The sequence below is a fragment of the Miscanthus floridulus genome, chromosome 2 (assembly GCF_019320115.1).
Source record: "Miscanthus floridulus cultivar M001 chromosome 2, ASM1932011v1, whole genome shotgun sequence".
Lineage (NCBI taxonomy): Eukaryota > Viridiplantae > Streptophyta > Magnoliopsida > Poales > Poaceae > Miscanthus > Miscanthus floridulus.
This window is the reverse complement of record NC_089581.1, coordinates 17722790-17748050: the sequence shown is the minus strand read 5'-3', so window position 1 is coordinate 17748050 and position 25261 is coordinate 17722790. Positions and strand designations below refer to the sequence as shown.

The window sequence follows — 25261 nt, the reverse complement described above, 5'->3', positions numbered from 1 at the left end:
CTTTGGCATATAGTATGTCATTGGGGAGGGTTGCATGCTTATATCCACACCCATACGTTGCTTATCCACATGTTTATCCCTCCCCATTTTTGCTCATACCCAATTATTCCCCATATCCATTGGATAATTGAGTATCCAATTTAGAGAGTGTTCGGCTGGTATGGATTATTTACTATTCATACTAAAAACATTGTTTATACTGGAATGTTGTGAGAGAAAAACACTGTTCTGGCTGGAAAAATAAGCCAAACAAGCCGGCTTCTTTCCCAGCTGAACACTTACTTTATCAAGGTACTACTACAGTAGATTCCCAGCGGATGGACGAGGTTGCTGCATAGCAGCTGAATGCTAACGATAGTAAATAAAAGGTCAATCACCATTCATCGTGACAAGCAAATAGTACAATAATGACAATTGAACTAAAATATAACAGCCTTATTCATTTCGTTGAAATTTGGCTGATGCTGCTGCTCATGCTGATTTGTCGTGAGAGAAAAACATCATTTCTTCGCTAAAAAAATACGGCTGAAGTAGTGCTATAGAGCAAGGTGAACAAAATTGCAAGCAACTGAGGAGGCGGCGGCGGTGGCTCGGTCGGAGCCTCTGCCAGCGGCAAGCGGCACTGATGGGGCCAGCGCAGGGGCAGCCTCGACGGAGCGGCACAGGGGCCACGTCACGGTGACGGTTAGTGGCACACCGTCGTCGTCGCCCACCCCCACCGTTCCACCCCCGCCATGTCCCCCCCCCCCCCCCCCTCCATTTTTAAGCCCGATGATCATGGAAGGCTCCTCTGGAAAATTGAAATCCTAACCCCAATTCCAATGTCACCGCCTCCACCATCTTGGCCCACAGCAATCTCACCGCTGGCTATCCTGACCAAACCCTCCCCACTCCTTTTTCTATTTTTTTAACATGGAAGTAAACTCCATTACTCAGCAACTGAGGCCAAATCCTTGGCCACCTGAATACAAACTAGGATATTGTCTCTTATACCGAGATCGTATCCGGACTAAGCTCGGCTCATAGGTTGTGTTTGGCAACTACGTGGGAAGAGGCATGGGAATTAGTGGTGGGAGTTGTTAGAGGGAATTAAGGTGGGAAATTGACTTTTAGTCCCAATCCCTTGTTTGGTTCGTGAAGGAAAATAAGAAGGGAAAATGAAGAGGGAATTCATATCCCAGGTTTGGTATGGGGGTTTTGAGGGGAAAATTAAAAGGCAAATCATGATGGACGGTGCGGATCTACTTTTCTTTAATTAAGAACACAACTCTCATCCAATTCCCACCCCTTTCCTAAGGAATTGATTAGTGGAAGTTGACCCTCTAAACTCCCCTTCCCCTTTCCACCAGAACTTTCATTTTCATAAAACAAACAAAAGATTTGTAAACTCCTATATCTAAACTCCCATTCTCTGTTTCCTATTACCCCAAACCAAACGAGCCGCTAGTGCAGCAAGAGCAAGACCATGAGCAACCAAATAAAGATTGTGCTCCTCCACCTCTCGACTAACGGCGTCCCACCTTGCCTTTGCCTCGCTCTAGCGCCCGCCACCGACGCTGAAATGGACTTCCTCCGCCGGATTCAGCAACCCAGCTCCTGAAAGGCTGAAACCCAAACCCCCAACCACCGGCCTTTTTCTGGCTTCTGTCATGCATTACTATGGCCCTGACCCAGTGACGGTAACGGCCCACCATTTTAGCTCATAGTTAATGACAGCTAAGTGCACAGTAAACAAAAATCAATTACAACAAGTTGGACAATTTAGTACACTCTAATATTAAAATACATAAATCAAATATTAATCCATGGTGGTGTTTATATACACTGGTAGACCAAGTTCACTCCAAAAAAGAACTCAGGCCACGGTTCTTTTACATATTAAAATACTCTAGTACACTCAACACTATGCCTACAGTTTACAGTTGGTACATATGAGGTGTAGCCATGCCCTTCTATAGAAGGGAACCAACCAATCAACTTGCAGCAGCCCATCAACGTAGCCCTGTTAGCTTTGCTTTTAAGCCGTATTTTTTCAGTCAACGAACAATATTTTTCTCTCACAATAAATCAGCCAACAGTACTTTCAGTCATGGCTTACGAACAGAGCAATAGTGAATTTCTTTGACTAGCCCATGACTGAGATTAAAATATCTTAGGAGAGTAGGAGGAGGAGGAGGAGGAGAGGAGGGCTCAGTATAGGTGAAAGGGGCCTTGTCTCCATGGAAGTGGCAGTCACTCAGTTCTATGCTAGCTCCCCACTTAGGATTGAGGACTCCAGAAAACACCTCGTGCACTCTTTGCTTGAGAAAAACACCAACTCTTCTACCAGCACAAGATGGTGACTCGATCACCATGGAGAGCGACATGGGCTGAGAAGGGGGGCTGACCAGGAGAGGAAGTCAGCAGAGAGCCCAAGTGCTGCAAGCAAATCAGAAGCACATTTGAAGCAATCAAGACCTGCAAGAGAAGGAGCAAGTGTCTGAGGGAAATAAGCCCAAGGTTGGAGCTAAACATCATCAAGATTAAGGTGAAGTTCACAGGCACATCTTAGAATATTTCTTTTCTCTCTACCAAAAACGCAAAGCAGCTTTCATGGGAAGAACCATCTGTTCTAGAGCAGCACAACAATTAGGTGCTCAATAATATTTTGGGCCAAGAGAGATATGCCAACTATTATCAAAACAAGAACAAGCATTCCTTCTTTAGTAAAAAGCTACACATAAAAATACTTGAGCCTTGGCTAAAACACTAACACAAGAACCTATACATCTAGAGCACTCAGGTATGTATCTTTGAGTTACAGAGTTGCAGGCTAGGTAAAAAAAAGAACGGGAAGATGTGAGGGGAAAGAACTCACTGTCAGGTTGGAGAGGGTTGTTACTCGAGTCCAAATCTCCGCACATCAGCATCGTGGCTCTGGCTGGGCGCCATGGTTGCCGAACTCGGCACCTCGGTGAAGCACGTTGCCGCCACCGCCGTCGACCTGCACACATGAGCGAGAGAAATGAAATCGAAAGGGAAAATCAGTGCATAGCAGCTAGAAACCACAGGGATTTATCTTGGATAGGAATCCTTGGAGAGCCCAGCAGCCATGGTCATCGATATGGAGGAAGGGGAAGGAAGCAGAGAGGAAGAAAGGGAGAGAGAAGTGCGTGCGTTGGTCACTGGGTCTGTTGACTGCTAGTGCTTTTGCGCTCCAAGGCAAAGTAGTAGTACTAGTACTGTGCGGTGGAGGGCTTCAGGTTCAACTCACGTGAGGATGAAAAGAGCTTAACAATACTAAATTAATTTAATAATTTACTAAGAACAGCTACGCAATCCCTATTTTATAAATCATAGCACAATGGATACTAATTGCCTGAAAGCTATTTCTTGACTGCAGGATGGATACATGGTGTAACACTCTCGGTGTTACATTGTACTACTTTTTCCTAAAATATTGCATGAACATTCTACTTGTGTGTACATGTATGTAATATATGGTATAAATCAATTTATGGAACTTGAAATGTTTATTTGAAACACGAAATGAATGTTAAATTGCATGTCATGTTATATTACTTGAGGTCCTGAACGAATTTTTATTAAACAAAAAGGCTAATGAACGCATGCATGTGAATTTGCTCTTGCTTCATGTTTGCACGCAAAGCCACATAAAGTTGTCGTCACGTTGTTTTGGACGGTGGCCGGCCAAACCATTGTGCTGGCCCATCCTTATTTTTGTGCACGTGTGAAGGACGAATGGGAGTACAGATCGGTGCCTAACTCGTCACTGTGCGGTAGTATGATGTCGGGGAGGCAATTCAAGTTTTCGTCATCACCAGCTGCTTTAAGTTCCGAACGGCGTCGCCTCTTCATTTCGGCCTAGCAGCACTCCACCATTTTCTAGTTAGCCATACTCATCCGCACTATCACGCTATTCTGCGTCGAGCTAGTAGCAGCACCGACGAACTCCACCTCACCGCGTCCGAGCAAGAAGGCAGAGCAGCCGGAGGTGCGTACTGTTGCTGTTAGCTTGTTGACATCAACATGACGTCCTCCCTGCGTCACACCCGTTTTATGGCCACTTTCGTGTAGAAAAATAAATCTCGAATACGTAGGAATACGCCTCCTCGGCTTGCGTCCGTGCAACAGCCGCTGGGCCAGCTTCCCGCGCTCGCCGCGCTTGCTGCCGCGCCGCAGCGCCTGGGCCAGCTGCGCCCGCGCCTCCACTGCTGGGCCTGTCCGCGCTGGCGCCGCGCCCCCGCCGTGGGCCGGCCTGCCGCACGCTCACTCGCGTCCGCGCGTTCGCTCGCGTCCGTGCCGCGTCCCGCCGTGGGCCAGCCTGCCACGCCGCGCTCGGCCCACTCGCGCCTGCCCGCGTCACGTGCGTGCCTGCCGCTGCTGGGCCAAGCCGCGCCTGCATGCCCGCTCGCCCGCGCCCGCGCTCTCGCTCGAGCCCGCGTGCCGCGCGCTGCTGGGCCTGCGCCGCGTCCGTGTCGCCGTTGCTGGGCCGAACCGGACCGTGTGGGCCGCGAGTAGAAATTGGTTTCTTCATTTTTCCAGTAATGTATTATAGCTTATTCAATTTAGTTTTCAAGCTGAACTTTGATAATTTGTAGTAAATTATGTAGTGGTCCAAAAATATTGAAATCAAGTTTGTTAGGTTCACAAAAATACAATCTATCTGTTAGTGTAGTTAGTTCGCTGTTAGCTGTTATAATGATAGACTCATAAATTCTAATTAGAAAGCTTAGCTTTATATAAATTAATATTTGTAGGAATTTTTGTGGTAAATCGGTAATAGCTATAGCTATGAAAACTTTACAGTAGGTTAACTAGGTTATTATGTATTTACTGTAAATTTTGTAGCCTTAGAAGGAGGTGCTAAATAAAGTAGCTATTACCCTTGCTTTATCATATATATCGTAAATCATCGTCAGGAGTAAGAATATCTGTAGTTGCTATAATAATAATGAATGTCATATTTCAAACTTGTTATCAGATAGCTTAGCACCGTGGTCGGTAGCACTAGCTTAGTAGGTAAATCGATGTACTATTATTTTAAGAGTTGTTGTTGTTGTCATATTGTTAGTCATTGCATCATCATTTCATGTAGATCATGAACTGGTAGACTTCGTGCCCGTTGGTGAGCCTAAGTATGACAAGGTATTCGAGGAGTACGAGGAGGAGATCTTCGCACAGGAGGACGCTCAGGAGCCTGTTGGTGCTGACCCTGCTGACCCAAGGCAAGCCCCGATACATAACCCCTATTTTTAAATGATCACTGAATATATATATATATGGTATGCATTTACGTTACAGGCACTTTATGGAAACTACATGCATAAGTATATCTACCAATGAGTCCTACTAGTACAGGTCGAGTAGCTGCTATGCTCAGGATATCGGTAGCGTGGGTAACTTGCCGTTACTCGCAAATAGGTGATTAAACTATGATCTCATGATGAAATTATAAAAAGGAAAATGGTGACGGGGCAAGGATATGGATTTGGTACTGGTGGGTGTGAGGGGTTGTGTCCTGCAGCCAACAGGGCATAGCCCGATTACACTTTTTCCCTGTCTGTGTCGATTAAGGACCGGTCGTTGCATATGACTCTAGGCAAGTCACAGAATATTGTTCCGAGCACATACTTGGGTATGGGCGTAGGAAAGACTTGCTGCTCTCTTGTCGCAGATTCGGCTCATTCCGGACTGACTGATGGGAAGAGGAGGTGGTGGAGGTTCTTGCACCACACTGAGTCTGGGACTCAGGGGTGGGGGCTTGGAGTCCAAGTTTGGACGGGGACCTAGACACCCGGGACAGGAGAGTGGTGGGTTAGTCCTGCTTGTGCCTGGGGTACAAGCGGGGAGTGTGTCTTTGGGGCACCTAGCTGGGCACATTGATTCGCGAATCGCCAGGCTATCCGGTACGGCTTGTCTGCGGTTTAGCACCGTAGTAAGAACTGGAAGTGGAAAAGGAGAAGGAACAGAACTAATTGCTCAACCCTTGCTTGAAAGTAGAACAGGTGCTTATATAGATTGATTAGATGAACACTTAATATGGCTGATAATAATAATACATAAATAAGGACCCACTATTAGTATTGCTTTCTGCTAAAGAAAACCAGCAAACCATAAAGCCTAGCATATTCCTTGGAGTTAGGAAATTATTCCCACTATTCGGATAAGTCCTACGAGTATATTGTGTACTCAGGGTTTATTTACCCCTGTTGCAGGTGATGCTTGAAGAGTACCTTATGTGGAGGATCCTTCTGGTGGGCTCAGACAGAATCCTCGCCCCGTATCGCTAGACGTTGTCTTTTTAAATTCCGCTGTTATTCATTCCGCACTCTGGTATTTGGTATTATAATATTGTACTTTTTAAGAAACTCTAATGTATGAAATGTACTTGTGTTGTAACTCATTCTCATTATTGGATCTTTGAGAAAAATGTGAATCTTTCGGGTTCTCCCTCGGGGTGTGCCCGACGGACACCGCTCGTTGTAGCTTGCTTTCGGGGTGCTTAGTGTCTGGTGGAAGATGAGCGCCTCCGTAAGTATGCTATTTTGGGCAGTTCTGCCATAGTTGGTACTAGAGCCAATAATGGTCACGAGTTTCCTCACTCTTTTCCAAAACTAAAAATTTGATCAACAAAAGTATTACAAAAAGTAGGATGTGGTTAAGTTAAGTTACATAAGTTTAAGCCCTAGCTATATGGTCTATCTAGGATAGCGACACTGGTTTTATCTAATCAGTTTTCTATAGGTACACTGACTTACGTTGCGTAAGAAATCGTTTAGAACACGGAAAGTGAGCGTACGGTGTGCCAAAAATTTTACGAATGCCGCTATATTCCGGCTTGAGTGAACATATAGGTCGAAGCATGCATCATATAATAGCATCTTACTTGAACTAAAAATTCCCCTTCATGTATAAGTGAGTAGTAAATTGGTAGGACTAACTAAATGAATGCTTTAAAATTGGTGCTGTCATCTCTTTAATCCCTGGATTCTGATCGAAAAGGTGTTCTAATGGATGGTTCATCTCTCTTACAGATGAATCTGAGGTCTGGACGTGGGAGCACCAGTTCAAGGGCGGCCAACGAGGGCCAAGGTGACAGTGCTCGGGCCTTTGAGCGTGGCAACGGGGGAGCTCAGGAGGTTCCACCTCTAGTTCCTCATCCTTTTCCACCGCCGCCACCGCCGTCGCCGATGACCCCCGCAGAGATTATGGCAGAGTTGTTGGCTGCTCACCGGGAGTCAGCCGCTGCTCACCAGGAGACTGCTCGTGCCATGGAGATTATGGCACAGGCTATCGCGGGACTTGCCCGCGGAGGCCCTGGGGGCAACGGTGGGAATGAGGGTGGTGCTCGCCGTCCTGAGGGACAGTCCTCTTACCAGGACTTCCTCAAGACTCACCCACCCACATTCACGCCGTCGGACAAGCCTCTAGAGGTGGAGCACTGGCTTCGCACACAGGAGCAGAAGTTTCGGCTGCTCGGAGTGGCCGATGAGTAGAAGGTGCACTTTGCGTCTCAGCAGCTATTGGGGTCCGCAGGTGCCTGGTGGGAAACTTTCTAGGCTACGGAGCTGCCAGATCATTCGGTAACATGGCAGGAGTTCTCCACCACCTTTAGAGAGTTCTTCATCCCTGCTGGTGTTATCAACCAGAAGGTGACCGAGTTCCTAGAGCTGCGCCAAGGAAACAAGACTATGATGGAGTATGTGAACAAGTTCAACCACTTGGCTCAGTATGCTGGCAGTCAGGTGGATACGAATGACAAGAAGAGGGACCACTTCTTTCGTGGTCTCACTCCTGCTCTTCAGGAGAAACTGTATCTGGGGAACTATCAGAACTTTGGGGCTTTGATGAACGCCGCCATTGCTCTTGAGAGTTTTCAGCGAGCATTGCAGGCAGATTGGAAGAGGAAGCGAGTGGCAGCTGGATCCTCTAGCCACCCTTATACATAGAAGGTATAAATTGTTAGGCAGGGGCCCTATCAACCATCCGGCGGGCCTCCATTCCAGTCACCCCAGCAGACGTCGCAAACTTCCTCTACCTAGTACAAGGCACCTCCACAGTAGGTGCAGCCCCAGCAGACTCAGGGACAGTAGGTCCCACCTCATCAGGGGTTCGAGAACAAGCCTAGTGCTTGTTTCAAGTGTGGCAAGGATGGCTACTATGCCAGGGAGTGTCCTCAACAGCAGGCAACTCAGTCATCTTAGCCATCTGCAAATTCCAGGCTTATTAAGAGGACTATCATCAAGAGGAAGGTGCCCAGCAAATCCAGTCAGGTGCACTTCATGGATGCCCAATAGGTTGTGCAGCAGGAGACAGTTATGGCTGGTATGTTTACCATCAACTCCCATCCAGCTTTGGTGTTGTTTGATTCTGGTGCATCGCATTCCTTTATGAGCATGGGGTTTGTAGAGCGGCACAACTTATCACTATTGGCTATACTGTATGCCTATAAGATCCATACTGTGGGTTCACAGATGTTCATCAATACCCGTACGGATACAGTAAGTTTGGTATTAGCCACCCACACTTATCGTCTACAGTTCATGATAATGCCTAGGCAAGGCATTGATGCTATTCTTGGAATGAACTGGTTGCGAGTGTATGGGGTAGTATTGGATATGAAGAGGAGAAGTGTGGAGTTACGGCTTCCTTCTTCTGAGGATAGGATGTCTCTCATCATACCCTTAGAACCAGTCTTACCTATTGCTGCCCGTGCTAAAGTCGTTCCTGATCTTACCTCTATTCCGGTAGTATGTGAGTTCCCAGAAGTTTTCCCTAAAGATCTTCCTGGGTTGCCACCGGACCGTGAGGTAGAATTTTCCATTAAGCTTGAGCCTGGTACTGCCCCCATCTCCAAACGTCCGTACCGCATGGCTCCAAAAGAACTAGCAGAAATGAAGAAGTAGCTAGAAGAATTGATGGACAGAGGTTTCATCCACCTGAGTTCTTCACCATAGGGTTGCCCAGCTATTTTTGTAAAGAAGAAGGATGGTACTCTGTGGATGTGTGTGGATTACTGCCCCCTCAATGCGGTAATAGTTAAGAACAAGTATCATTTGCCCCGCATAGATACTTTGTTTGATTAGTTAGCTGGTGCCAAGGTGTTCTCAAAGATAGATCTCCGATCGGGCTATCATCAGATCAAGATCAGGCCACAGGATATACCAAAGACAGCTTTCTCTACTAGGTATGGGTTGTATGAGTACCTAGTGATGTCTTTCGGTCTCACCAATGCCCCGGCCTTCTTCATGTACCTGATGAATTCAGTTTTTATGCTGGAGTTGGATAAGTTTGTGGTGGTTTTCATTGATGACATCTTGATCTATTCCAAGAATGATGAAGAGCATGCCCGTCACCTCTGGATAGTACTGACTCGACTGAGGGAGCACCAGTTGTATGCTAAATTCAGCAAGTGCGAGTTTTGGTTAGATCGAGTGCAGTTTTTGGGGCATGTGTTGACACCTGAAGGCATTTCTATAGATTCCAGCAAGGTGCAAGATGTATTAGATTGGAAGTCTCCTAGGTCTATGCACCAGATCCGTCAGTTCCTTGGGCTAGCTAGATACTATTGGTGTTTCATCCCTGATTTCTCCAAGATAGCCTAGCCCATGACCAAGCTACTCCAGAAAGAAGCTAAGTTTGAGTGGGGTCTAGCCTGTGAAGAAGCTTTTTAGTCTTTGAAGACTTTTCTGACCACTGCTCCTATGTTGGCCCAACCAAATATTGATAGGCCCTTTGATGTTTATTGTGATGCCTCAAAGATGGGATTGGGGTGTGTGCTTATGCAAGATGGGCATGTGATAGCTTATGCTTCGCGCCAACTGAAGAAGCACAAGGTGAACTACCCCACCCATGATTTAGAGCTAGCTGTTGTAGTTCACTCTCTAAAGAATTGGAGGCATTATCTGTTGGGCAACAAAGTGCATATCTTTACTGACCACAAGAGCCTTAAGTATATTTTCACTCAGTCTGAGTTGAACATGAGGCAAATGAGATGGTTAGAGTTGATAAAGGATTATAATTTGGAAGTTCATTATCATCCAGGAAAAGCCAATGTGGTAGCTGATGCTTTGAGTCGTAAGTCGCATCAGGTTGAGGAAATACCCTTGTCACTCCACCACATAGAGGTTCTAGCTCAGATTGCATTGACCTCAGAATTGCTGGAGCAAATTATTCAGGAGCAGAAGGAAGACCCCGAAGAGATTCCTCACATCAGGAAGTTGCTAACTGAAGAACGTGGACCTCATTTTAGCATTGATGAGCAGGGGGTCATGAGATACAAGGATAGACTGGTGGTTCCATCCAATGAAGAGCTGAAAAGAAAGATTTTGAATGAAGCCCATCATTCAAAGCTGTCTATCCACCCTGGTAGCAACAAGATGTACCATAACCTGCGCCAACTATACTGGTGGTCCTACATGAAGCAAGATATCACCCAGTTTATTGTGGAGTGTGACACTTGCGGTAGAGTCAAGGCAGATCATATGCGTGCTCCTAGATATCTGCAACCTTTGCCCATTCCTGTTTGGAAATGGGAGGATATTTCCTTGGATTTCATTGTGGGTTTACCCTACACCTCCACGAGCTTTGATTCTATTTGGGTCATTGTGGACCGTCTCACCAAGTCTACCCACTTCCTTTCGGTAGATACTAGATATACTGCCAAGAAGTATGCGGAGATATACTTTGACTAGATTATGACCCTACATGGAGTTTCTCTCACTATCATCTCTGATAGAGGGTCAGTTTTTGTCTCTCGTTTCTGGAAGAAACTCCAGGAATGTCTGGGTACTCATCTTCTCAGAAACTCAGCATACCACCCACAAACTGATGGTCAAACTGAAAGGGTGAACCAGGTGCTCGAGGATATGTTGAGGGCTTGCACCATCTCTTTTCCTGAGAAGTGGGATAAGTGTTTGAAGCTAGCTGAATTCTCATATAATAACAGCTACCAAGAGAGTATCCTCATGGCACCATTTAAAGCTTTATATGAACAGAAGTGTAGGACGCCACTGAACTGGGTTGAAGTAGGAGACCGTGGGTACTTCAGGCCTGATTTCATAAAGGAGGCTCGAGAGAAAGTAAGTGTTATTCGCAGCCACTTGAAAGCAGCTCAGAGCCGACAGAAGGCTTACGCAGACAAGCGAAGAAGGCCTTTGGAATTTGTAGCTGGGGATTATGTGTATCTCAAGGTATCTCCTATGAGAGGGGTACATCGGTTTGGTGTCCGTGGCAAGTTAGCCCCTCGGTATGTGGGTCCATACAAGGTGTTGCAGCAGTGTGGCCCCATTGCTTATCATCTTCAGCTTCCTAAAATTCTCTCCACAGTTCATAATGTGTTTCACGTCTCGCAATTGAAGAAATGCCTACGAGTTTCTAAAGAATCTGTGGAAATAGAAGGACTTCCGCTCTAACCTGATCTGACTTATGTGGAGCATCCTATAAAAATTTTGGATGAGAAGGAGAGAGTGACCAGGAATAGTGTGATAAAATTTTACAAGGTGCAATGGCAAAATCATTCAGAAGATGAAGCCACCTGGGAGCAAGAGAGCTATATTTCAAAGCATTACCCTCATCTCCTCTCTGGGTCGGATAGTTAGTTATTGCGCAAAATGTATTTCCTATCTTTTTCCCACACTAGGCACATAAATCTCGAGTTGAGATTTTATTTTAGGGGGGTAGATTTGTAACACCCTCGGTGTTACATTGTACTGCTTTTTCCTAAAATATTGCATGAACATTCTACTTGTGTGTACATGTATGTAATATATGGTATAAATCAATTTATGGAACTTGAAACGTTTATTTGAAACACAAAATGAATGTTACATTGCATATCACGTTATAATACTTGAGGTCCTGAACGAATTTTTATTAAACAAAAAGGCTAATGAACGCATGCATGTGAATTTACTCTTGCTTCATGTTTGCACGCAAAGCCACACAAAGTTGTCGTCACGTTGTCTTGGACTGTGGCTAGCCAAACCATTGTGCTGGCCCATCCTTATTTTTGTGCACGTGTGAAGGATGAATGGGAGTACAGATCGGTGCCTAACTCGTCACTGTGCGGTAGTACGATGTCGGGGAGGCAATTCAAGTTTTCGTCATCACCAGCCGCTTTAAGTTCCGAACGGCGTCGCCTCTGCATTTCGGCCTAGCAGCACTCCACCATTTTCTAGTTAGCCATACTCATCCACACTATCACGTTATTCTGCGTCGAGCTAGTAGCAGCGCCGACGAACTCCACCGCACCGCGTCCGAGCAAGAAGGCAGAGCAGCCGGAGGTGCGTACTGTTGATGTTAGCTTGTTGACATCAGCATGACGTCCTCCCTATGTCACACCCGTTTTATGGCCAGTTTCGTGTAGGAAAATAAATCTCAAATATGTAGGAATACGCCTCCTCGGCTTGCGACCGTGCAGGAGCCGCTGGGCCAGCTTTCCGTGCTCGCCGCGCTTGCTGCCGCGCCGCAGCGCCTGGGCTAGCTGGCCCGCGCCTCCACTGCTGGGCCTGCCCGCGCTGGCGCCGCGCCCCTACCGTGGGCCGGCCTGTCGCGCGCGCTCGGCCCGCTGCCGCTGCTGCCACCGCTGCCGCACGCTCGCTCGTGTCCGCGCGTTCGCTCGCTTTCGTGCTACGTCCCGCCGTCGGCCGGCCTGCCGCGCCGCGCTCAGCCTGCTCGCGCCTACCCGCGTCGTGCGCGCGCCTGCCGCACCCATGTGCCCGCTCGCTCGGGCCCCCGCGCGCTCGCTCACGCCCGCGCGCTGCTGGGCCGCGTTGCCGTGCTGGGCCTGCGCCGCGTCCGCGTCGCCGTTGCTGGGCCAAACCGGACCATGTGGGCCGCGAGTAGAAATTGGTTTGTTCATTTTTCCTGTAATGTATTAAGGCTTATTCAATTTAGTTTTCAAGCTGAACTTTGATAATTTATAGTAAATTATGTAGTGGTCCAAAAATAGTGAAATCAAGTTTGTTAGGTTCACAAAAATACAATCTATCTATTAGTGTAGTTAGTTCGCCGTTAGCTGTTATGATGGTAGACTCATAAATTCTAATTAGAAAGCTTAGCTTTATGTAAATTAATATTTGTAGGAATTTTTGTGGTAAATCGGTAATAGCTATAGCTATGAAAACTTTACAGTAGGTTAACTAGGTTATTATGTATTTACTGTAAATTTTGTAGCCTTAGAAGGAGGTGCTAAATAAAGTAGCTATTACCCTTGCTTTATCATATATATCGTAAATCAGCGTCAGGAGTAAGAATATTTGTAGTTGCTATAATAATAATGAATGTCATATTTCAAACTTGTTATCAAATAGCTTAGCACCGTGGTCGGTAGCACTAGCTTAGTAGGTAAATCGATGTACTATTATTTTAAGAGTTGTTGTCATATTGTTAGTCATTGCATCATCATTTTATGTAGATCACGAACTGGTAGACTTCGTGCCCGTTGGCGAGCCTGAGTACGACGAGGTGATTTAGGAGTACGAGGAGGAGATCTTCGCACAGGAGGACACTTAGGAGCCTATTGGTGCTGACCCTGCTGACCCAGCGCCTGCCCAAGGCAAGCCCCGGTGCATAACCCATATATATATATATATATATATATATATATATATATATATATATATATATATATACACGTTACAGGCACTTTATGGAAACTACATGTATAAGTATATCTACCCATGAGTCCTACTAGTACAGGTCGAGTAGCTGTTATGCTCAGGATAACGGTAGCGTGAGTAACCTACCGTTACTCGCAAATAGGTGATTAAACTATGATCTCATCATGAAATAATGGAAAGGAAAATGGTGATCGGGCAGGGATATGGATTTGGTACTGGTGGGTGTGAGGGGTTGTGTCCTGCGGCCAACAGGGCATAGCCGGTTACACTTTTTTCCTGTATGTGTCGATTAAGGACCGGTCGTTGCATATGACTCTAGGTAAGTCACAGAATATTATCCCGAACACATACTTGGGTATGAGCGCAGGAAAGACTTATTGCTCTTTTGTCGTGGATCCTGCTCTTTCCTGATCAACTGATGGGAAGAAGAGGTGGTGGAGGTCCTTGCACCACACTGAGTCCGGGACTCAGGGGTGGGGGCTTAGAGTCTAAGTTTAGACGGGGACCTGGACATCCGGGACAGGAGAGTGGCGGGTTAGTCCGGCTTGTGTCTAGGGTACAAGTGGGACGTGTGTCTTCGGGGCACCCACCTGGGCACATTGATTCACGAATCGCCGGGCTATCCGATACGGCTTGTCTACGGTTTAGCACCGTAGTAAGAACTGAAAATGAAAAGAGAGAAGGAACAGAACTGATTGCTCAACCCTTGCTTAAAAGTAAAACATGTGCTTATATAGATTGATTAGATGAACACTTAATGCGGCTGATAATAATAATACATAAATAAGGACCCACTATTAATATTACTTTCTGCTAAAGAAAACTAGCAAACCATAAAACCTAGCATATTCCTTAGAGTCGGGAAATTATTCTCACTATTCGGGTAAGTCTTGCGAGTACATTGTGTACTCAGGGTTTATTTACTCCTGTTGCAGGTGATGCTTGAAGAGTAGCTTGTGTGGAGGATCCTTCTAGTGGGCTCAGACGGAATCCTCACCCCGTATCGCTAGACATTGTCTTTTTAAATTCCGCTGTTATTCATTCTGCACTCTGGTATTTGGTATTGTAATAATGTACTTTTTAAGAAACTCTAATGTATGAAATGTACTTGTGTTGTAACTCGTTCTCATTATTGGATCCTTGGAAAAAACGTGGATCTTTCGGGTTCTCTCTCGGGGTGTGCTTGACGGACACCGCTCGTTGTAGCTTGCTTTCGGGATGCTTAGTGTCTGGTGGAAGATGAGCGCCTCTGTAAGTATGCTATTTTCGGGCAGTTCTGCCACACATGGCTACGTATGTGCTAAGTATATATACTCTTTTTCATCTTACTAAATACCAATATATATATTTATACTAATTACAGGAAGCGAGTAAAGTCAGGTGTTGAATCCTAACAACTCGGGCAAGAATTCTTGATCATTCTCTCCTTGAGTTTTTATACAAAGTTTGAGAAAAATAAAAGTAACCTGCATTAAATATTATTTTCTGAAATTGATTGTGTATGGATGATATGTGAATTTGATGACATGGGGTTAGCTGATGGAGTAGCTAATTCGCTACTGTATATTTGGATGGAAAAGTTTGGTAGGACTAATAACCAACTCTCACTTGTGTTATTGGGCCGTATAAATTCGTGTCAACCCTGAACTCGTTTGGGACGGACCGATTTTAGTACCCATAGAGTTGTTGTATAATCCCTATGATAAGTGAGAAGAGGGTTGTGTGATGAAATCCCCAATCACGTGTCGATGAAGAACACCTAGGCGCATATATTAGCGCACGTGGATAGATGTGGATGTATAATTATACGAAATGGGAAAAGTTTGGTATCTTGACCATGAGTCGCACCAAAGGGAGTGCGATAGATAATTGATCGAGGTAATTATGGCTAAAGTGATACAAACCTGCGCATGGTTAAATCATGAATTCATGTCATGTCTCTTGGATTAGAGGCTACGAGAACCTATGGGTGACTCTTTCTCAAAATACAAGTGATAGTGTTTTTAAATTAAACTTGACTTTTTCTACAAATGTTATTTTGAACAGCAAGATAATATATATATATATATATATATATATATATATATATATATATATATATATATATATATATATATATATGTGTGTGTGTGTGTGTGTGTGTGTGTATGACTGCGCTAGTTGGTACCCAGGTACTAAATAATATTTAGTACCCGAGCCCCTCCGCTCCACCACCCTCCTGTACGCCCTCAGGTGTGGTTTTTTTCCGTGGCTTTTTTTCCTCCTGTGGCCGTGTTTTTTTCCACACATGGACCCGTTTTTCTGTTTTGTTTTGTGTTGACTGAGTTTCTGTTCCTTATTTGCGTTGACTTTTCACTTTCTTGTCGTGAACTTTTCACATTCTTTTTTTTTTTGCATCTCTTTTGCGTGGACTTTTCATGTTCTTTATTGCATCTTTTTTTGCATTTTTCTTGGCAGTGCTCACGCTATATCGCCGTCAAGAACAATGAATTTTTGTTATCAGTATAAAATTGAGATATGCTTTTAATTGTTAATCCCCGTCAAGAATGGCTTTTTATAGTTAAATATAAAATTGTTAACAATAAAATTGTCAAATCAAAGTATGTGCAGCATTTTTTATGCTCGTCTAGGATCAAAGCATAAAAGTAAGTTGGTGACAAACATTATTTGTTAACCAAAGTGACTTGGAAATTTGTAAACTTAATACAATTCTAGTGGCTACTTGACTGCTCTTTGTAACATGCCATGTATGAATAATATACAGCTGCAAGAACCATTATCGGTATCCAGGAGCACCGTGAGGAGGACATGCTGCAGCAGTAGCACTGTATAGGGAGCAGAAGCAGAGCAGGGCATGAAACAGGAAGAACCACCCTACTGCAAGCACAGGTTAGACAACCCCGAATGTATCCTGCTTGATCAAAACCATTATAAGTAATAATACAATTAGTTAATTAAGTACAAAAATAGCAAACAAAATATAAACTATTCATTGTAGAGCAATCTCCCCCTAATATCTGCTTAAGATTGTGAAAACTACAAATATTTATATTTTTTCTTTTAGATGAATATGGTAAAAAAAGCGTGCTATCCATGGAGAATGTCTTGTCTTTTTCAGAGAGAAGAATATATATACAAAATATCTCTTTCAATTGAGTATATCTTAAATGTGTCATACATGCTATCTCAAATAATCTTCCCTCAGACCTGCAACATGTGTCCCAGCAGCATGCTTGTTTGTACACGTCATGCATATCAATCGGCAAAAGATAGTAAATATCTGAATTGTATAACTGTATACGAGAAGCAGTAACATATTTTTATAAGCGAAGTATGGTGATTGTGGCGTGAGCATAAAAACTATTAGTCCTTTCTGATTCTGATTCCAAAAGACACCCACTTCACAATTCATGAGAAAGCTACTTACAATCACTGCTACCTTTGTGCTACAATGAACAGCAACCAACTAAAGATCTCTACTGGACAAACTACAATGCTTATAAGCAGCACCAAACGGACCAAGCAATTATCTTTGTCAAATAAATATGAGCAAACAGATTTGGTACACATATAAGCAAACTAAAACTCTTGTTTCTTAGAAAGATCAATTTCTGCAAGGAATGAGTACCAAATCAGATCGTTGTAAACATTTTGACTATGGTGCAGAAATCAATGACTCTATCGTGTATAATGAAAATATAGTCCTAGTCCTAGCTAATGCCTATTGAGTAATGAAAGGAACAACATATCTGGTACATGGGGCAACATACAGCATCAACTAACTTGAGATATGCATATTTAAATAGAGTGGGAATATTTGTGATCTAGAGGTAGCGTGAGCATAAAAAACTATTAGAACAATAACGTATAAGATTTTACCATGGGAATTTATGAAGTTGTTCGATGAAGGTTTTAAAATGCGGTAAAGAGATATGCACATTTTCCATGCAACACATACCTTGCAGAATGACTAAATTAATAGGAATAGTTTCAGTGAAACAAAATCACAAACCAATTTGAGAAAACTATACCAGCAAAAGGTCAAGTGATGTGATACAGAAATCAATTTTAGTTATATGAGTTAAAATCAACAAATACAAGATCCAAGCCGAGTAAAGAACTAGAACACCCAGGCAAATTCGATAGTACTGGGCACGTACTACTCCATATTCTCCAGGGAGAGAAAGTTTATAACCGAACCGACCAATTATACGACATTAAGTAAGGAAATCTTCCGCCGAAGCAGATAATTTAGCAAACTTAAGCCCGTATAACCCGGTAGTCCGTGAAACCACGAAGGATTTCAAACCAATCGACATACAAACCAAGAGCGTACAAGTTTAGCAATTACCGTCACATGTTACATAAAGTTCGCAATGACAGTTGGATACATCAGAGTTTAGAACATAAAGTTATTACAACCCAAGTTCAAACTGAAATAGCGGAAGCAAATAGTTTTAAAGCCACACGCACACTTTTGGTTCATATACAGTGCCAGTAGGTAGTCATCTCCAACAAAAGCATCAAATGAGAGATACGGAGTGACCATTGCCCTTGGTCCTAGTTGTCACCCATCGCCGGGTACAGGCAGTTAATGCAATAACCGTAGTACATTTGACCATCTGCAACAACAATGGAAACAACGCCCTGAGTACGAGAAGGTACTCAGCTAGACTTACCCGTCTTAAACCAAAATAAAGCGACACCAAGGATTATGCAAGGCTTTCTTTAGTGGGCTAGCTAACTCGTTTGCGAAAAGCATAAGCTATCATAAAGAAACCATTTTTAAGTACTTTGCATCATCTTTATTATGACCTATCCATCTAGGTAAGCACCTATACTATAGCAATCACTTGATTAACCAATAACATCCAGTTACCCACTTAGATTTAGCATATCCCATACCATCCAAATAACCATCAGTGTTCCATCATAATTACTACGATGTTGTAACTCGAGTCAAGTGCTCACTATCCAGGAGCGATGGCGATTCGAATCGATTCCTAACCAGCTGATGATTTATTCCTCACACAAACCACACTCACCGATCAAGTGAGCTACAGATCACTAATGACACTTTCCAAATAGCCGCGGGATAACAGTCATGGACCGCACTACCTAGGGACCGCCCGACAGCCAGGACGCACCTTGGGCTCACTCTTCGCGTCCCCGTCATACCCCCTTCAGCACTAGTCTGCCAATCCGAGTTTATCCCGGCTCGAATAGTGTCACTAGCTTCGCGGTCGAAAGGTACTTTATTCAGCCAGCTAAATGTGAGTTATACGTTCAACATGACAAGAGGGACGAGCAACGATCGGTCCTTAATCGACACAGACGGAAAACTAACAGCACCCCAGAACCCTGTCTGGTTGCCTCCAACTTTTCTGTCCGATCTCCAATTATCCATCACACATGGTTAATTCCAGGATATCATTCTTTCCATAGCTAAATTCTTCCAGTAACCACCTATAAATGTAGGTGACCGTAAATCACCGATCGCTACCGGTCTAAGCAAGGCTAAGCAGTTATTCGATCCCAACCTAACAGGGTGAAAAGGTAATAGGGTAGGCAAGGATAGTAATAAATGCATTAACGGTTTCAATCAACTCCTACAACTTAATGCAACAATATATAAACTCATATATAGAAAGAGTTGCTTTTATAAAGTAGGAGACTTAGAATGCTCTGGGGCTTGCCTCATTCAAACGAACTAGGTTGATGATCCACGCACTCGGGCAAGTCCTCTCCTTGCTCCTCTTCCTCTGGCACCTCATGTGCCTAGGTTTCTTGTGGATCTGTCCCGGTCTGCTCTTTCTGAACTGCTACTAGCAACTCCTCCAGCGATCCTGTATGATGCAGATATATAAGTGCTCATGCATAGGTGCATCAGAGAGATGACATGTAATGATCATGATGCATGGAATATAGATGAACATGTTTAACTTTATTGAACATAGTAGAAGTAAAGCTCTTCTACAAGGTAGCCAACATCATCCAAGAACATGTACTACTATACTACTACTACAACCACTGTACTAACATGCCAAGTCACCATAGCAAGCTAAGATGCTTCAAAGATACACCAAAGCAAACATTATTAACTAAACATGCATTAAAGAAGATTATTTTATTTTATTTTAAACTAGGGCTACAACAGCAACATATATTTCTAGTGCTCATAAACATCTGAGAAAATTACAGTAGCATAGTACTACTCTAAGTAGACTACCATAAAATTTTCATGGCATTTGGATAAGTAAAATAGCCTACATAAAAATGACAAGCTATGGCATAAATATGAGCATGAAAATACTTTGTACTATGAAAAGTGTCAAACAACAGATTTGGTATTTTTCCTATGTTCTACACAGTAAACAATCACTACACAAAAATTATCATACACATGTTTTATACAATTTTTGCTCCCTATTAAAATAACAAAAATCATCAATTAAAGGCACTTGAACTACACATCAATATTTCTCTACAGAACATGCATGACATATATTTTTCCTATAAAGTACATCACTAAAGGAGATTAACAAAACTAGAACCATATTTTTCTGATAATTATTCTATTTACTAGACATTTTCTAAGATAACAGCAAATACAAGAATTAAATAAAACCCTATACAAAAGTATCACAAAGCTGACATGCAACATTTTTAACAGATAGATCTAGTCACAAGAAACCTAGCAAAATTTATTTCATTAAATTTGGAGCAATATTTGTCAATTTATGAATTTCCAAAGCATTTAAACAAAATCTGTAAATCATTTCTTTTATTCTTTCTGAAAATCCCGGTTCAAAAATGCTAGATCCACCTAGATCTGCACGCAGATGTGCACCCCAGCGGCTGACAGTGGGCCCCCTGGCCCCACCGGTCAGTCACTACGGTAGGGGAGGCGCTCGGCCGTGGCGGTTCTCGCCGCCGGTGAGCTCGCCGGCGGTGAGGTCACCACCGGAGGCTTCCCCGTGATAAGGCGGACCTACTGGTACATCTACCGTGGCTAGTGGAGCTCGGGAGCAAGCTCACCGGCGTCCATGGCAGCGTGGTGGCGTGGCCCAACGCCGGCCGGCCATCTTCGGCCAAGATGTGGCGCGGGGAATGGCTGACGAGCTCCACCGCGTCAGTGCGGTGCTGGTGCGTGTGAAAAGAGAGCGAGAAGGAGGACGGAGGGGCGAGGTCCACAGAGCGGAGCACTCCAGCGAGGAGGAGCTCAACTCTGATGAGCGATTCCCGGGCGGTGAAGGCTTACCAAAGCGAAAGGACGTGAGCACGGGGTGCGTGAGGTGGAGGCGGAGCTCAGGGCGAGACGGAGCGATCGACAGCGAGCTGGGGTGGCCAGGCAAGCCAACTCCGGCAAGGCGCGGCGCGCGGTGGCAGAGCTCGCTGCTCGCGCGGGAGCTGCTGCTGCTGCGGCTGGCGAAGTGGAGAGGCGAGTGGGGAGCGCGGCGCGGTCGGGCAGGTGAAGGCGAGCATGTGGAGTGGCGGGGCCCGCCGGGGTGCCACCCGTACGCTGTTGCCGGCGAGCGGCGGCCACGCGACGGCCGAGTTCTGCCACGGCAGGCGGCGCTGGCGAGCGAGCTGGCGTGGGCGAGCGAGCAGCGGGCGCAGAGGCAGGCCAGGCCGGCTTGTGCGAGTGGGCCAGAAGCGGAGCGGCGGCCCAACTAAGGTAAAACCGATTTTTCCTTTTTATTTTCTTCAAATTCATTCAAATGAAATTTTGAACCTTTTCAAAGCAGTTTCAAAAGTTGGACCCAAAATAAAAGTTGTTTAGAAATTTAAACTCTACAACTTTGTCAAAAGGTGCAAGGTCTAAATCCAAACAGATTTTGAGATGGAAGTTAAAAGCTAAATAAAGGGTATTTTGACCATTTTTTAATAATATTTTTAAAAGCAAATTTTGGGAAAATTTGAATACCAACCTTGCTCCAAAATGCACGTGAAACATTTCTAAGTCATTTGTACTCTCAAACAATCATGTTAAACATCATTACAAGCACAAACACGACCCAGATTCATTTAAACAGTAATGCAACATACATGTTTCACGAGCATGTTTCATATGTTTCAAAGCATTGTTTCAGTTATTATTTAACATGATTATGCATGTATGATTATGATGCTTGATGATGTATTATGTTCATGATTTGCCAAATGTTAATGCATGCTTAATACCGAGGTGTTACAAAGTTGGACCAAACACCACCATAGGCCACCATGCCAAACAGGCAATCATGCTTCCCCAACAAAAACAAAAACATCACTGCTTTGCCTAACAAGCGGTCCCATTGCTGAGTATTGAACTATTTCAAAATAGCTGAAATCAAAATTAGCTAATGCATTTGATGCTTTCATCTCAAAGAGCTATAGGCTATATTGAATTACCTATGTGCTGAACACAATAAAATTAATTTCTCTTGTCAAATAAAAAAAATTAATGAGTATGAATTATCTGATATAGAATAAATACTTTTTCCTGACTTCTAATCCATTATTGAATACATAGTAAATGAAGGGTACAACATCCACTAACCATTCAAATATGATACGATTATAGGACCTTCAAGCTGACATAAATGAGAAATAAGTATGCAAAAATAATTCAGTAAGCACATGATACATTCTACATACTATAGAAAAAGGTGAAAGATAAACATAGTCACCGAATTAAAGTATTATACTTATACTCATATAAATGGATCAACTGGAAGTCTGGAACCATCGTTAGTGACATGCAAAAACTTGGAAAACACAGGTTTAAAAAGATACTTTACAGTTGTTGAAGTGCAGTGGAACTGACCTCTGTAGTGCACTTAGTCTTCCCTTGTTAGAGTTCTCTGCTTGCCGATTTCCTGCCATACTGAATAAAGTATTAGCTATCATGCTAAATCATAGTACAATTTTACAAGCACAAAAATCATGTTTAAAGTTAGTGCCAAAGCATAAAAATCAGGTTTAAAAAGTGATTTGCTAGTGTCAAGGTACCAAGCAAGGTTACTCTAATGGCCTTGCTTTGTTTTCTACTCTATAAGTTCTGTTTTTCTCAGGCATATGTGCCTTAGATGAGCTACTACTGCAAGCACACTGCCCATGTATTAGTGATGGGTGAAATCTCATCAGTTTATATTAATGGCTTGCCAAATCGGGACTGAACTATTTATTCATGTGATGTACAAACATACATACAAGGAGTGAAAGCTAGAACTGTAGTTTGCTGACTGATGAAATTTACTAATGCAAAACTGGACCTATGCTCTCTAATACTCACATTGACCTAGGTAACAGTGATAAGCAGAGACACATAATCTGTATGCACTGTTGTGTTTCTAAATAATAATTTTTATTATTATTTAGTAGGCTAGGATTTCTATGACCACCTGTTTTCTGGAACAATCCTAAATTCCTAATATATGTTTCTAGAAATGAATATTTATGGTGATAGCTAATTGGTTAACCATCAATTGTTTATTTGACCGTCTACAGCTAATATGTTTTGCCTAACATATCAAGTTGGTGACACTTGGACACTTGAGAACCAAAATAGAAGAGAGAGCCTGGCGGTACTACAACAGCTTGATCGAGCTCATGCATTCGTACTCCAAATGTAGTTGAATGCAGAAACATGATCAATTTGTAAATCTGTATTTTGTGTAATAAAGAGGGGCATGATTCCTGAACCTTGGTGCTTGCACATCCATTATGCGCAGGCCATGAGGATGTAGAAATTTGTGTAAAAAATCAACTTCATGCATGGTTCGAATCTGGCAAAGAAGACCAGCGCAGCCAAGCAACATGCAGATCGGGCCTGCAGCGCCAGGAGGATGGGAGAAATTCACGGGCCATCCTGGCGTTGATGTTTCACAGGCGATCTGCACAAAAAACAAGCCAATCATATTGTTGCATAATCATGTTAGGTTCTAACGGAAACAAAAAAGAAAGAAAGAGTCGTAAGCTTGCCTCCGCGATAAAGGATGCAACACACTTCATATAGATGAATTTGGGAGGGGATCATCCAACTAATCTCTTGGATTTAGGCAAAAAAAACCAAAACAAATCATACAATAACAGAAATGGTCACGGTCCGTGGTGACGACAAGCTGATTGGGTGAGGTGAAGACGGTGGTGCTGGATGTGCCCACAACAACAGCGAGGCAAGGAACGGAAGGGCGGTGGTGCGAGGAGGATGGTCGCCTCGGGTGCGGTGGCGGCAGATATAACCAGGTGTCGCCGGAGTTTTGCCGGCGGAGGCACACGGGCGGTGGGGAAGGATGGCAGTGGGGAAGCATGGCCTCCACGGACCACGGGAGCGACGGAGCCGGATGCAACCGATTCTCCCACGACCAGCACATAGGGGTGGTCGTGGGGGGCTGAGGTCATGTGGTGGCGACGGATACGAATGAAACCAGTCGATTTTTTTTAGGAAAATTGGTTCGGGAGCATCGAAAGATCGCGACTTCCGTAAAATACGACTGAAAGACATCGGCCCCGTAAAATACCATTAAAAGGTGTACACGTGAACTGAAAGTATCATTTTGTTAGATTTGAGCGTTAGGTCTGTTAATTTAGACCAAAATACCCCAAACCGGTACAGGAGTTCTAAAAACATAAGAATCAAGCCCCAAACCGGTGCAGGAGCTCTAAAAACATAAGAATGAAGCACTGGGCATCAACTGACAGCATTTCAACACATACAAGTCTCCGTATGCACTAAATATTGAACAAGCACATGAAAAATATTTTGGTTCAACACATGGACTAATATTGACCAACACATCTTGCAAGCACATGGCCAAATAGGTTCACTGTACAGGAACCATATTGGTCTGGTCCAACACATGCAGAACAACACATGCCCAAAATAGATTCAGTACATGACTTTTTCATACAACAACAGTTCAATAAAATGATTCAGGATCACACTAGCCTAGTTTATGATGACCCTCCTAGCAATGCCTCCTGGTGATGTATCCGGTTACGCTGCCATTCGTCTTGTTATTGGCCCTGGACTCACTGGTGTGCCTGGTAGTCTTGTTGGTGTAGAAACAAAAGCTACCATCCTTCTTGTTGTTGGTCCTGGACTAACTGGTGCTTGGATGGCTAAGGAAGTTGAGGGGGCTAGCGGTAGTTGTACTAGGTGATTGAGTGACTAAAGAAGTAGAGGTTATTCCTGTACAATTCTTTGAAGTACCACCTCCTTCCATTCTTTTACTACATAACAACAATGTAATCAAGTCATTTTGTATGTAGGGTAATTCAGCTAGAACATGAAACTTGAAGTTCAACTTATCCAGGTTCAATAGCAAGTTCAGTAGGGGGCTCACAAGAAGTAGAGGTTTCTGTAGCATTCTTCTTGGACTTTTTAGAAGCATTCTTGTATTTTGAAGTATCACATCCTCCCTTTCTTTTACTACAGAACAGCAATGTAATCAAATCATTTTGCATGTGGGGAAAAACCATATTAGTAAAAACATGCAACTTACCTAGATTTGGTAGGAAGTGATGGTGGTAATTCAGCAGCAAGTTCAGTAGGGGGCTCACGGCATCCCTTTTTAATATGTTGTTATTCACATAGTCAACCTTGCAATCACCTGAAAACTTAGCTCTTGACCAAATCTGTTTGTGTTTTG

The 25261-nt window shown here is 43.8% G+C and overlaps 2 long non-coding RNA genes across 2 annotated transcripts; one reads left to right on the top strand and one right to left on the bottom strand.

Moving 5' to 3' along the window:
• Positions 1-1777: 1777 nt before the first annotated feature.
• LOC136538060 (uncharacterized) lies at positions 1778-3389 on the bottom strand. The gene is made up of 2 exons (XR_010779189.1): positions 2858-3389; positions 1778-2457 (listed from the first exon to the last, which is right to left on the bottom strand). It is a non-coding gene; the product is annotated as an uncharacterized lncRNA (long non-coding RNA).
• On the top strand, positions 2390-23488 carry LOC136538061 (uncharacterized). Its single transcript, XR_010779190.1, has 3 exons — positions 2390-2527; positions 16390-16514; positions 23118-23488. It is a non-coding gene; the product is annotated as an uncharacterized lncRNA (long non-coding RNA).
• The last annotated feature ends 1773 nt before the right edge of the window (positions 23489-25261 follow it).